Below are 14,976 nucleotides of genomic sequence, written 5' to 3'. Positions count from 1 at the left end.
ATTATTTCTTGTGAATGCCTGATGTGAATATAATTTTTCTGTATTTATGAATTTTAGCAGAGGTTTTTCTCAATCTACTGTCGAATATGCCTCAAAGGATATGGAAAGGCAGTATTTTACTCTTTTTCCCCAAAAAGTACTTAGTAAGCATTTGCTTTTGGAAGAACATTGTTATAGGCTCTGACATGCATTCCCAAGATAGCTGTATTTACTATTCCTGACTTGTAGGACATTAAAATTCACCAGAAATGTTGGATGTAGACCATGAAACAGTTAATAATCAATGAGAAACAAGTATTCATATTGGTGATATAAACAGTAAGCATGATAGAATCCCAAAGATGGGAGAAGTTTAATGTTGGCTGAATTTACTAGAAAATAACTATTAAAGTGGGACTAGGCAGGATTTGGGTAGGAAAAAAATAGGGCAGAAGTCATTCTAGGATGATGAGCTCCAACAAAATCGATTATTTCTCGAGGAACCTTCATTGAATCCTTGATGCAAAGCTAGACAGTAGTGTATTCCTATAGTATTTTTTATATAACTTTACCATAGCAGTTAGTATATTGATGTGTCATTATTTTTTATTTTTTTCTATAAATTGTGAGAAATTTCAGGGTGAGGATTATGCCTCATTGAAAACTATATTCCAGTACTTCTAAGTCACTGATTAACTTGAATATCTTATTGTATTTTTAATTGATGATATTCACTTCACATGTACAATATTCAAGTTACAGAAGAGTGCATTGCAGAATGCATATTCTTATTCCACTAACCCCCTATTTCTCCTTTCCAAAGATGTGTCAGCATTTTCTTGTGTATCCTTCAGAAATATACATACCCTTCATTCTTTACATATACTGGGTGTAATGAGTATAAGAACTTACTATTTTCCTCTTTTTAAACTACACACACTGTTCTGAATTTACTTTTTTTACTCCTAAAATATGTGTTTAATTAGTTTCATGTATTAATGATATAATTTCTTGATTTCTCATTTCAGATGAGCAGTGTTCCATTGTTTAGGGGTATTGTATTTTTTAACCAGTCAACAGATGATGGATATTTAGGTTGTTGTCAATCTTTTTTCAATTAAAAAAAAAGCTAAAATTGATATTCATGTAGATACTTCAGTTTTCACTTATGTAGGGATAACTCTAGGATGTATTCTTAGGACTGAAAATAATAGGTATGTACACAAATTTAGATATTGCCAATTGCACACCAGCTTTATGAGCCTACCACTTTATTTCTTTGCCAATGCAGCACGTTATCAAACTTTTGCTTCTTTGCTAATCTGATAGGTGAAAATATTTCATTGCTGTTGATATTTTCCTTTCTCTTATTTTGAGTGACGTTGAACATGATTTCATGTTTAAGAGACATTTGCATATACTATTTTCTTCAGTGTCTGATCATACCTTTTGGGTTTTTTTCTATTATGTTGGTGCATTTATTTTAATTGACATGTAGAAATTCTTCCTGTGTTAGGGTTATTGGCCATTTGTCTGTGATATGAATTGCTAGTATTTTTGTCTGTCTTTGACTTTGCTTGTGGTTATTTTGCATGTATAATACTTCACTGTATATGCAAGCTTTTCTTTTAATTTTTTGGTGTGTTTTTCTTTAAATAATTCTTAGAATGCACTTCTACACTTTCATTTCATAAAAGAAATCTCCCATAATTTCTTCTAATTTTTTGATCATTTATAGTTCACTGAACTCCTGTTTGTATTTGGATCTTTGGCCAATTATTATTACATTTCAGCTTCAAAGCCACTCATTTTTGTGCACTTTGTGAATCCTGGGCTGAACCCTGTAAGGATATCTCTTTTATCAGTTGGCTTCACATTGGGCTCTGTCAACAGAGGGCTTGGAGAGAAACTAAATGATTGTGGAAGGGGAAGAGACTTCTAGGCATGAGTGGAGAAGCATGAAGCCACAGCAGGAAATTAGGGGTTATATCTTCCTGCAATGTTTTCAGCCAATCAGAAGCCATTTCTACAGATCAGCTCTGTCCCACCTGCACCTTCCAGCCAGTTTCACTAAGATATGTTTAAGATATATTGTGTTCCCCAGCTATATTACTATTTATTCGATGTTCACTAGTTATATCATTAGCTAGTGGAAAATTATGTTTTATGTTAACACAGAATCATTATTTTTAAAAATCCCATAATATATTATGCAGATAATTAAACTGTTGCTTATTTTTATGATGTGTCTTGTCCTTCAAGTTTCATATTAATTTCTGAACATTTGATAATGTTTTTCAACCACTAATGAGAAGGAATAAAGATGAAAGTATATACTGAAACTGCTGTAACAGACCATTTAGCCTTTTTATCATTAATATTTTTAGAAATGTGGCATCAATTTACTGAGGCAAACACATATTCAACATTCTTCATATACTTATGTTACGATAAAGAAAAATAATCTTTGAAAATAGATCAATCACTCCTTAGAAAATAATTAAATGTTGAATTCATTTGGGGCATTAGCTCAATTTCTCTTAATTGTATTTAATGAATCTATTTAATGAATTTAATGAATTCTATAATTATGTTTTAATAATCAGATGTAACCACTTCACTGTTTACAATCCATTGAATGTGACAAGGTTAACTAGGAGTTGTTATTATGACATGCTTCATTAAATTTATTTAAGAGATTTCAACATTTTTCACTGAAATTCTTACTTGCAGTCATAAAAATTAACTTTGGATTAATACTTGCTGTAAAATGTTTTAGATAAATAGGATATTTCAATAATTTTTAAGATAGTAATACTATGAAAAGCTTCTTAGTGACTCATTTTCATAAGTCTAAAAGTATACTCAGTTATGATTGAAGATACTATGAAATCTACATAACACTTTAATTTTTGAAATGTTGGGGACTATCACTAAAGTCTTTGCTCCTAAATCAGATGTTTCATGTAAAAATCACAAATGTATTAAAATCACCAAGAAAAACCATGTTTGTGAGTGGACTGGACTGTAGAAATGAATACCTAATAATAAGTTAAAGATTGTTATTTTCTCTCTTTTTGTTAGTATTAGCCTTTGTGTTCTGCAGATCAAGATCCACCATGGTCCGTTTGTTTGGGGTCACTTTATTTGTTCCTAAAAGTCATGTCACCTGTGTCTCCATAGTAGTTACATTGGCGTTTCATTATGTATATTTGTGTTTGTGTGTATAAATATATGGATGTGTATACTTGAACATATTGGGAATGGGAAAGGACTCATTATTCACTAACTCAAGACTAAGTTTTGCTTCTTGCTAGTGTTTAAAAACAGAGAGGAAACAGAAGTTTATCAGACAAATAAGCCTGAACAAGGTTTTGCACCCTTAGCACTATTTACATTGTGAGGCAAGTAATTGTTCGTTGTGAGGGGCTGTCCTTTGCATTGTTAGATGTTCAGCAAGATCCCTGAATTCTACCCACTAGAAAGTAGCAGAACCTCACTCCCAGCTGTGGCAACCAACAATGTTTCCAGACAGTCTCAAATGTCTCCTGGTAGACAAAATCACAAATCCATAGTTTTCAAAAATGGAAGATTACTTGTCCAACACTCTATTTGTACTCATATTTACCCTTGAGTTCGGTCTCCTCCAGACTCTTCTGATAATGAAGAAAAGTGGCTAGCAGAAATATTTTGTAGGGTGCCAGAACACAAATATAGTACTGCTATGAAACCCAGGTGAAAGCATGGAAATTCTGCATTACTGCAGAGAGTACAGTGAAGTTTTGAACTTGGAGATATAAATCAAAATAGTTTATTACTCCAGTGAGCCCCAGTGAGAAAAAGTGAAAAGCAGCAGAAGCATAAAAATCATGTCCCCTTAAGAGAGGTAAAGATGACTGGTGCCTTGGCACTGGTGGCATTCCACTAGGCATCACTGGAAGACGCGTGTTGTGGCATCTTAACTCACAACTCCCTACAGAGAATGTAGTATGATGAAAAAAGGGGAAAGGTAATAGGCAATGAATGCTATACTTACAGTCTTCCATTTGCCAAATCTGATGCTCTTCACCACCACTCTAAGTAGAGTTTTTATTATCAGAAGAAGCTAAACGGGACTGTACTCAAGCACAAATAGAGGCCAAATAGCTTCTCCGCTTGCCTCAGTTTGTTTGCACACACAGCTTTGCCTTGATCGGCTCAAGTATGCATGCTCCTCTTTATCTCATCCTTTGTTCCCCTTCCTTCCTCCTTTCCCAGTCAGCTACACTTCAGGAACGTACGTATCTCAGGCAAGTGCAGAATGGCATTTCTCCAAAGAAATGAGCATTTAGTTATTACCCCAGTCATTGATTTAGTGGATCATATTCATAATAAAAAATGTTTTATCAAAAGTTTATGGTAAACACTGGAAACTCCTTAGTAAAATAACCTGGAAACAGAGTTAAAACTAACAATCTGTAATTGATCAGTTTATATATATTGGACGTATCATGTTTCTTCTTATTTATACCTGAACAAAATAAACAGGAAAATTAATTTTTTCCACTTTCCTCTTGGTGATTACCAGGTTTTTTTTAAATACAGAAATATCTCAAATGAAATGTGATACTGTATTAAAACATTTTATAGTCAAAGGAACATTCCAAATAGCCCCTCTAAAAATTTTTGTTTTCTGTATTACCTCAGACTTTAAAACAGCCTAGTGAAACTCAAGAAACTGTTAAGTAACAGCTTGAAAATTCACGGGAGAAAGATAAAATAAAATAATGAAAATACATTTAAATTGATCTCAAATTCTGAATTGAATTGGCACTTACACTACCTCTGAAATAGCTTCAGTTTGTACAGTGAGTGAGCCAGAGGCTTTTCTCAATTTACAGTTAAAGCAAGAATAGAAAAAAAATAACAAAAACTAGACAAAAGAATATTTTGACAAGTTTCTCATCAAATCTTTATTATGCCAATCCCAAAATAACAGTATTTGCTGGACTTTTAATTGTGCATATTAATTCTTCTCTATTAAAGACAGATAAGAAAAATAATTGAATCAGATTGTTTTTCCAAAAGAAAAATAACATTAAATCTCATCCTCATGTGAAACTCCTAATATTTAGTTTTGCAAGGAAACAAAGTTTTAAAATTTTATTTCTCAGCCAATGCTGGAATTCATTCTACTATGTATTGGCCAAATAATTACTGACTCTGCAATTGAATAGATCTAGTAACAAAATTCTTATGTACTTTCAATGGAGTAAACTTTGTTAGGGTATTATTTATTTATTTTATACAGTCTAACTCTTCCTTTCTGCCTTTATCATTCATTGGCTTGAGTTATAATCTCATAATATCTGAAGCAAAAGAGTAAATCTTTTGTGTTAATGTGTGTGTATTTATCAGACATTCTAAGGAAGTTGTGCTGTCCCATTTCTTCATCACTTTTTTTTCCCACTTATTTTTGTCTCTTCATGTCTAAACATCCTTTAAATTGTATTTCCCTCTAAATATACAAAGTTCTTACAATTTTAATCAACTTTTTCTGTGTGCTTCAGTGTTGTTCATTTCCATTTTTAATTTGTAATACTGAAGACTCGTCACATGGCACAACACAGCCGTGGAAAACTACCTAATATAATCCAGGCACTATCCTTCTATACTTGAGACTGCCTCTATAATTTTAAACATTATATCATAATATAGACCTATAAACTATTTTGTGGAAGCAAAACCCAAGTTCTTCATCATGTTAACTATTTTCAAAAATGTTCTTCCTCGTTCTTCCTTTATCTCCTTTATTCAATAACTATGTACTAAGATCCCAGTATAAATCACATATTATTCTAGAGAACAATGAAATATCACTCTCTTTTTCCAATAGTTATGGTATAGAAGGGAGATTGGAAACCAAACTATTGTAAAATAAGAAAATGTTATAAATATGGGCATAGTTCAAAAATAGCATGAGAAGATGAGGCATCTGGTCTGTCTATAGTGGAGATTAGAGCTGGAATGGCATAGAGACTTTATTGTAACACATCACTTAAAGGATGATGCAGGACTACAGATGTGCACTAAAAGTGTGGATGGAAAGGAGAGGGCAGAGATATTATTGCTCAGATGGAGAGAATGTTGTGGTCACTAATTTTTGTGGGGGATAAAGAAGAGATAAAAAAATAAGGATTTTCCCAAATCTCTGATCTCAAAGTAGAAAAAGAAAGTGAGGAGGGGAGAAAAAGGGATGCTCCGGTAAACATTTTGATACATGTTACCATAGAGTAAAGCAAGGATACTTCATGAGACAAGGGGGATGTAGCCATCTATATTAAAGATATTGATTTTACACTGTAGATTACTGGCCTCGAAGTGTTTTTGATCATTCAACTCTATATATAAACATTTTCATGCACAAACTATCAAAATAATTTTATAATTTTCAAAGGCAATATATGTATTGCATTACTACTATAATATATATTATAAAAATACACAAATAGAAAAATATAATGAAGTAAAAATGAATTTACTATTTCAAATTATTATTTTACTTCATAAACATTATTTTTAATAATGTTTTTCAAAGTCTTGTTAATCATGATGGCTTTGTGTCATTATTACCTTCTATTTCAAGGCCCAATATATACTTAAAGTCCATCATTAACAATAAAAGATGTAAAGCCATATTTCAAATTATTTTAAATAATTTCACATTTTTCTGACCAAAATCTTGCTGATAAGTTTAGACTATTATTGATTTTACCTATTTTAGTGGCTTAAGAAGAAATGTATTACCCAAAGTGAAAAGATTATTATGACAATTTCTTATTGTTTGGTGATTCTTACGTTTTATTATTTTTCCAATTGTGGTTTCTTTGAAGGAAATTGTATCAATATCTTGTCTTTTAGTTATAGTTGTTCTAGTCAAAACTAAATAATATGATCAATAAATAAATCTACCTGGTTTACATAATCTAAACTGTACTGCAATAAGCTGAAAGTAATAAAATAACTGAAGACAACAAAATTTAACATTTTTCTGGAGCTCTCTTCTTACCCCACCCTTAGTATATTTCATATAATCTATATGATCCTTGACTATCTGATATATGGACCAAGATAGCATTCTGCTGTCAATCTAGTTGTTAAATATCATTAATATGTAATCTCCATATTAGTTTTATAAAATAAACATAAATACTGTTATAATATTTTTCACAACCTCATAAGTCATCTTAGGCATTGTTATTCACTAAATGTTTTTGTTCTCCCCCCCCACTAAAATTCATATGTTGAAATCCTAACACCCCAATATGATGATATTAGGAGGTCGGACTCTTGAGGGTGGAATCCTACTGAATGAGACTAATGGCCTTATAAAAGAGACCCAGAGAGTTCCCTTTTTCCTTTCACCATGTGAAAACACAGCTAGAAGACAGCTGTCAATGAACCAGGAAGTAGTCCCTTACTCTGCAGCCACTTTTATCTTGGACTCCTCAGCCTCAAGAACTGTGAGAAATAAGTATTTGTTGTTTAAGCCACCCAGCCTATGGTATTTTTGTTATAGCAGCCTGAACAAATTGATAGAGGCATGTACCAAATGTGAGATAGAAGAAAGATAGAAGAAAGGCATAATTAAACTTTTGCTTCAGAAAAATGTTTCTGGTTACAGTATGGAGACTGGAGGAAGAGACTATTTCATATGGAAAATAGTGAGGACTTAAGTCAGTGGCTGAAAGGATTGAGAAGTACAATGGATTGTTGGAGATGTTAAAGACATGATCTGACCAGACTTGGTTACTGGTAAGATGTCAGGCTGAGAAAAAGGGAGATGTCTAGGATAGCTTCTAGATAGATCAGTTGGACAAATGCATAATGATGGTAGCGTTCACTAAAATAAAAACTAGAATCTTAATAAAGTTAATGGGGTTTCCAATCTGACATATAAGGAGATTAAAAGTTGTCACTCTGTCCTAACAACAAGTAAAAGGCTGAACAAGCTGGAAAATCACAGGGCAAATTGCCACTTCAAAAATTGGAAAGATGGACAGGTGAGTACAGAGAATCACAACTTACCAGAGCAGAAATCTCTACAGGAACCAGTACCTGGGTAGGAAAACCTGAATCTAAACTGTAATTGAGGAATTGCTGGGGACTCATTGTGGACAAGTCTGAGCATTACAAACTCTGAGTGAGGGGGGTCATAAGAGGGCACCCAAGCTTTTGTGAGTTTTATCTCAAGGAGCTCTACCGGGTGCTCACAGTGAATATCAGAGAAAAATCCCTTCATGCTTTTGGCAGTAGGAGAGGAAAAGTAACAATTTAAAAATGTGTCAGAGCATTCCGTTTTTCTTCACAAAGTCTGACCTCAGCAGAGACTTTTTTTTAGCAGAACTTTACCTGCTGGGGTTTCATCAGAGCCTAACTTACCTGGGGGGAGACAAACACTCAAGACCTGGTAAAGTTCACGATCCCAGGCACAAGCTCACCAAAAGACTGAGATCTAATCATATGATATAGAACACTTGCCTTCCTCTACACCTCACCACCACATTCTTAAAGGCCTAGCTGTAGCAGCTCCTTTTACTGGATATATCATGTCCAGATTTCAACAAAAATCACAAGGCCTACTAAAAGTCAAAAAATACAGTTTGAAAAGACTGAAGAAGAATTAGAGCCAGAGTCAGCTGTGGCAAGGATGTTGTAATTATTAGGCTGGGAATTTAAAACAACTATGATTAAAATGCCAAGGGCTCTAATAGAAAAAAAAATAGTAGGCAACATTCAAGAACAGATGGAATATAATAAAATGATGAAAATTCTAAGGAAAAATCAGAAAGAAGTGCCAGAGATCAAGAACACTGTAACAGGCATGACGAATGCCTTTGATGGACTGATGGATAAAATTAATAAAAACAGTTTGGAGCTTGTTCAACTTAAGGTGCCTGTGAGATGTAGAGGTGGAAATATTTAGCTGCCACAGGTGTAACTCAGGACAGAAGTTCAAGTTGAAAATAAGTGGAGAAGTTATCTACGTACAATTCGTGATTAGAACAAATGGCCAAGATTAAAATACATTGGAAAAGTGTTCTAGAACAATGATTCATAACCTTTACTGAGTCACATTATGATTTAAAAATTATATGTCTACTCTTCAGAAATACGTTCACATATAAAATATTAAATGTGTAGATTCAGGAGTTTTATTTCCTCCTTAAATCCCATTTCAGCACAATAGTTTCTAATTTAAAGCAAAAAGACGTGAAGCTTAAATACAGATTCCTGAGGAAGACATGAAGTTTAAATACAGTCCTGATGTGTTTCATCATTTAAGAAAAGAAGGCACTTATAAAAGAAACCGAGAAGTGGATGAAAAAAAAAAAAAAAAGTAAAGAAATTTGGAAATAAATGGTTAAGAGTCTTTTTTTTATTTTGCAGTACGCGGGCCTCTCACTGCTGTGGCCTCTCCTGTTGCGGAGCACAGGCTCCGGACGTGCAGGCTCAGAGGCCATGGCCCACGGGCCCAGCCGCTCCGCGGCATGTGGGATCTTCCCGGACCGGGGCACGAACCCGCGTCCCCTGCATCGGCAGGCGGACTCTCAACCACTGCGCCACCAGGGAAGCCCTGGATGAGAGTCTTTTAAGAAAGTGGCTGAGTTTGTGTCAAAAGTTGAACATACACATATATGTGTAAATATATACATATATATTTATGCATATATATGAGTATGTATTCAAATTTTGATATATGTATATTTGTATGGGTGTGGCTGTGCTTGTGTGGTATATTTGTACATAGAGGAGTCTAAAAATACAGCATAGAGTGGAAATAATTGATGGAGTAAGATGGACTCTATTGGGGCTAGGGATTTAAAGAAAATGAAGAAGGGCTGGAATAATTGCTGAGGGGAGCGGGAAATAGGCCAGATAAGAAAAATGTAACAGGATTGCCAAGCAGTTGTGGTTACCTCTGAGTTTGGATTCCATAAATTTGCTATGGTACTAATCTTCAAGATCATCTGGTTTTCTCTAGTGGTACACAGTAACATGGGGGCAGGTTCAGAAGCAGAGGGGGCAGATGGTTGAATTAGTCCAGAGCTTCTCAGAAATTAAAGAGGAAAATATCAGAATCAGCTGGGGAACTTTTTAACTACACAGATCTGTCAGTCAGAAATAGGAAAATACATTTTGCAATAACGTACCAGTGAGTGGATAGAGAAAGGAAGGAAGCTAGAAAAGGCTTGTATTATATTAATGACCACATGTTACAAAGTTAGTAAAGAAGAGGAGGTAGAGTAAGTGGAATTGGAGAACGATTTGTTACTGAGCTTGTAGTAATAAATGATTAAATTAAATTCAAACTTATCTTCAACATTATAAAATGTAACAGAAAACCAGATGCATTTAGATGATAAAAACTTTAGATGTTGAAAATAAATTGGTTATCTAGAACAATCAGATTAATCAAATAGTTACTTTAAAGGCAACATCACATAACGTCTAACCATACTTTGGGGCCTTTCTGGCTGTTTAATTCTCACCACTGGGTCTTTCTAATTCTCTGGCTCGAGCAAATTACTTTGCCTTGGTCTGTCTGATCTCCTCATCCTAAAATTCATATGCCTGTCATGAAAATTAAATGAGTTAGTATATTTAAAACACTTAGAACCATATCTGGTACCTAGTGTACACTTGAAAAATGTTACCTGTTGTTATTACTAAATCTCTATTTTACCTTTATTATACAGATATGACTTTAACAGTGAATTCTCAGTGGAAAATGTGTTTTGTTTTTATTTTTTCAAAAAATGCTAAAATCAACACCTAATTATCTGTAGAGAGCAGTTTCCTAAAATTTTAAGTTTCGATCAACTTATAGATTATTGATAGATTTATCTTCCATCCCCTACTTCCCTAGAAGCTGTTAACTATACTTATCATTTAGTATTAAGTCAGATCCTTCAAACTTAATTCTGCATAACGTTCTCATCTTGCTCTATTATGACATATATCAACCATGATTCTCCTTGACTGCATTCAGGTTATCCTTAACATAAATCCCATGATGAGTAGACTATAAAAATTGTTTTCTGAATGAAGTGGGTTTTCTATTTGGAGAAGATTAGAAAGCAAAGAAATCATCACTAAAACTATAACAGAGAATGAGACACATGAATTTCCCACTTCATTTGGGTCTGGGTTATTCCCCTGTACCCCATGTCTATTATGTCAATTAAAACATTAATCTTATTGTCTGAGTCTCAATATCCATCAATATTAGGAATTCATGAACCTAAATAGTCATAATCTGCAATGTTTATTCTCCAGTACTCTTGATGATACTTTTCTGAATATTGACCCTTACTTGAGGACAGTAACACTGAAGTGGTATAGCTATATTGAAGCATAAGCACATGCACAAAAAATGAAATTTTTTGTCTTTTTCATTTTACTTTCTTTGTTTTTAAGTGTGTACCATGTGTTACATATGTTCCTGAATAGTAGACAAAAATGGAATGCCTATGCAACCTCTTGGATAAATGTAAATAAAGATATATGATCTTACTTTAAACTTCTGAGAAACATGAGAGCAAGGGACCTGGCAGCATAGGAGAATTCCATATGGCTCATGATGTAAAAAGCCAGAGCAGATAAAACAGTCTTTGTGATCCAGACACTAAGTAAAAAGAGATGACTTGTTTGATTCATACTGAAATACTTTATCTCCCCATTTCTCTTGTTCTCATTCTTAGAGTGATTTCTTCTCTTCTGCTCCAGAAAACTTAGCCCTCTGATATTTTTAAAATATATTTTAGCCTTCGATTAACCAAGGAAAACCTGACTCTCAGTAATTCATCCCTTATTTGTTTGAAGAATAAAACTTCAAAGTATATTTTCTTTTCTTTTTACAACCTCCTCTCTTGTTTGATCATTTTTCTATTAAATTTTAAGTTTTGATGGTTTACTGTTATACCTTCACAAAAGAAATTTAGAGACACTGTCCCTTAGAATTTTAGATGCAGTGTGTATAGTCATAGATGTTAACCGGACTTATTGTGGTGATCATTTTGCAATATATACAAGTAATAAATCATTACACTGTACACCTAAAACTACTATAATGTTATATCAAGTATATCCCAAAATATTAGAGAAACTTAGAGATACTCTGCCCTTAAGAATTTTAAATGCAAGGATGATACTGGTGAACCAGAGCATTTATACGTTTCCTTTGGTAACATGAAAAAAATATACATACACCTATATACAGAGATAAAAACTGTGAGTTTCCAGTGGAATCTCAGAATATGACCTAAGATCACAGTCCAATTAGTCAATATTCTGATGTTCACAAAATAATAATACTGGACTCATAAAAAGGAGGAATAAGCAATGTGAGATAGTTTTGAGAAATGGTTTCGATAGATTATTTCTCCTCATGGACATTTTTTAAAAATTAAGTATAATGTCATAGAAAATATAAAACAGAAACTACATAGGTTGAAACAACACAGACATTATTTTTCCTGGACAAGATGCCTCTTAAGCAATAACTATTAATTTGCCCACCAGACTGCCAACATGGCAGGTCTTGGTGTCTTCCTTGGAACTCAAAGAAATATGTCTCTATGAACAAAAGAGCAAACGTCCTTCTGAACGTTCAAAGTCAGCAATGCTAAAGACAACTTACTTGACTAAAAATATATATAGTTATTTACATATATGTTAGCTCACTTAATTGTCACAAAACCCAACCAAAACTGATTTAATTATCTCCATTTTACAGATTAGACAACTAGGACACTCAAATTTAGGAGATTTGCCATGTCCAGATAGCTATTGAGAAACACAAATAGAACTTAATACCATTTTACAAATGTAATAACTGCTAATTAAATTTTTGAAATAATAGAAAGGTATATAAACAATTAAATCCTCTTTAATAGCTTGAATTTACATATATATTCAAAAATATGTGTATATATAAATAAGAATATATTAATATACATGCATATAATTTTATTTAAACAAATTAATGCCATACATACCATTTGGAAATTTGCTTTATTACCCTATTATTTTAATGGCTTATACTGAACATTATTTCTCAGTATATACCACATATTTAAGCATTTCCATATGAGTTTTTACCAAAATGTCAATATTACAGGTTATGCATATGTATATGTTCTTGGTGTTATTTTTAAGAAAAGCTATGAATAAATGGAAATTCTTAATCAAAAATATTTTATAAGTATTATTAGATTTGGTAGTTATTATTAAATTACTCTCCACAAATCTGTTTAAAACTTATATGTACATCAATAGAGTATGACAGTTCTATTTCCTGCACATTTTCTTAAAAAGTAAAAGTATTCTCAGTGTTTCAAAACTTTTTTCTTGATCAATAGAAAAAAAGAAAAAAATATGGTAAAATATTGTTAAAAATTCAATTACCTTATTACCTAGGAGATCAGGGATCTTTTTAAGTGTACCTGCTCATAACTTTGCTCATGCCCTTCCCCTTTATTTCTAATGGGTTATATGTCATGTTCATATGGATTTGTAGGATCATTCCTTTTTATATTAAATATTTTGGTCCATTTCAGTTACATACTTTATAAAAATGTCTTCCCAATATGTCAATTTTTTAACAATTTTGTTCATTCATAATTCATAACTTTGTATTTATTTTAAGTAATTAATTATCAGTGTTTTTATTTATGTTTTATATTTTACATCTTACTGAAGAAATTTTCCCCATTAGAAGATGATTACAAAACAATAGCATCTTAAATTATATTCTAGAATTCATTTAAAATTGTTTGTGGGTAATAACTAATTTATAAAAAAGTAAACCTCATATTTGCTGTAATGTGAGGTAGAGCTGAATTTATTGTAAGATGTACAATCAATTATCCTAGTATCACTTTGTCCCTCTTTACTGTTAAGAGGTTAAAGGGTGATCAAATATATTCATGTCTGTTTCTGGACATTTTCTTTTGTTCCATTGATCTATTTATTTCTGTGCTAGAACTTTATTGCCTTCAATACTGCAAATGCATGTGTTTTTTAAAAATAACATTTAATAAGAGGCCCAGGGGACTTTGGGCCAGCAGGCACTGACATGGTCATTGAGAGGACAAAGAAGCAAGTTTCATACACTAGGATAAAGTGCATTAGTGAAATAAAACATACCGTTGGTAAAGGCTTGTGGCCATGTGGGCTAGAGGCAGAATTCTACATAGTCCTAAAAACCTGTTTAAAGACCCTCATTTTAATGTATAAAAACACTATAAACAAACAAAGAATAAGGCAATGCAAAGCTTGTATTTCAGCTTGAGTCCAAAGAAATAATATTTTCTAACTATGATGCTAATCATTGTAGACTACCTGCAAAACTGGCCATTCCTATAAGCATATGCTTCTTCCATTAAGAATGAAGTCTAGGGCTTCCCTGGTGGCGCAGTGGTTGAGAATCCGCCTGCCGATGCAGGAGACACGGGTTCGTGCCCTGGTCCGGGAAGATCCCACATGCCGCGGAGCAACTAGGCCCGTGAGCCATGGCCGCTGAGCCTGCGCGTCCGGAGCCTGTGCTCCGCAACGGGAGAGGCCACAACAGTGAGAGGCCCGCATACCGCAAAAAAAAAAAAAAAAAAAAAAAAAAAAGAATGAAGTCTAATCTCTCCCATTCATATTCTCTAACCATGTGACTTTTATTTTTAGCAATTTTATTAAATAAATGTGATTATCTTGAACTTCTGAACGCATTCCTTAAGAGACCTTCCTTGTAGTTTCTAATTTTATCATTGGAAGGCAATAGCCAGGTTAAGAATTCCAACTACACTGCTTTAGAGAATGGCAACATTTAGAAAGAAAGATGCTGAAGCTTAGGAAATTACAAAAAGAGAGAAAGGGACCCCCAGGTGCACCAAATATGCAAGATAGTACAACAGATATGTGAGTGAAGCCATTTCATATCTTCCAGCTCTAGTGGAACTACCC

Source organism: Kogia breviceps, chromosome 6, assembly GCF_026419965.1.
Source record: "Kogia breviceps isolate mKogBre1 chromosome 6, mKogBre1 haplotype 1, whole genome shotgun sequence".
Classification (NCBI taxonomy): domain Eukaryota; kingdom Metazoa; phylum Chordata; class Mammalia; order Artiodactyla; family Physeteridae; genus Kogia; species Kogia breviceps.
The sequence above is the reverse complement of the archived record's forward strand: the minus strand, read 5'-3'. Positions refer to the sequence as shown.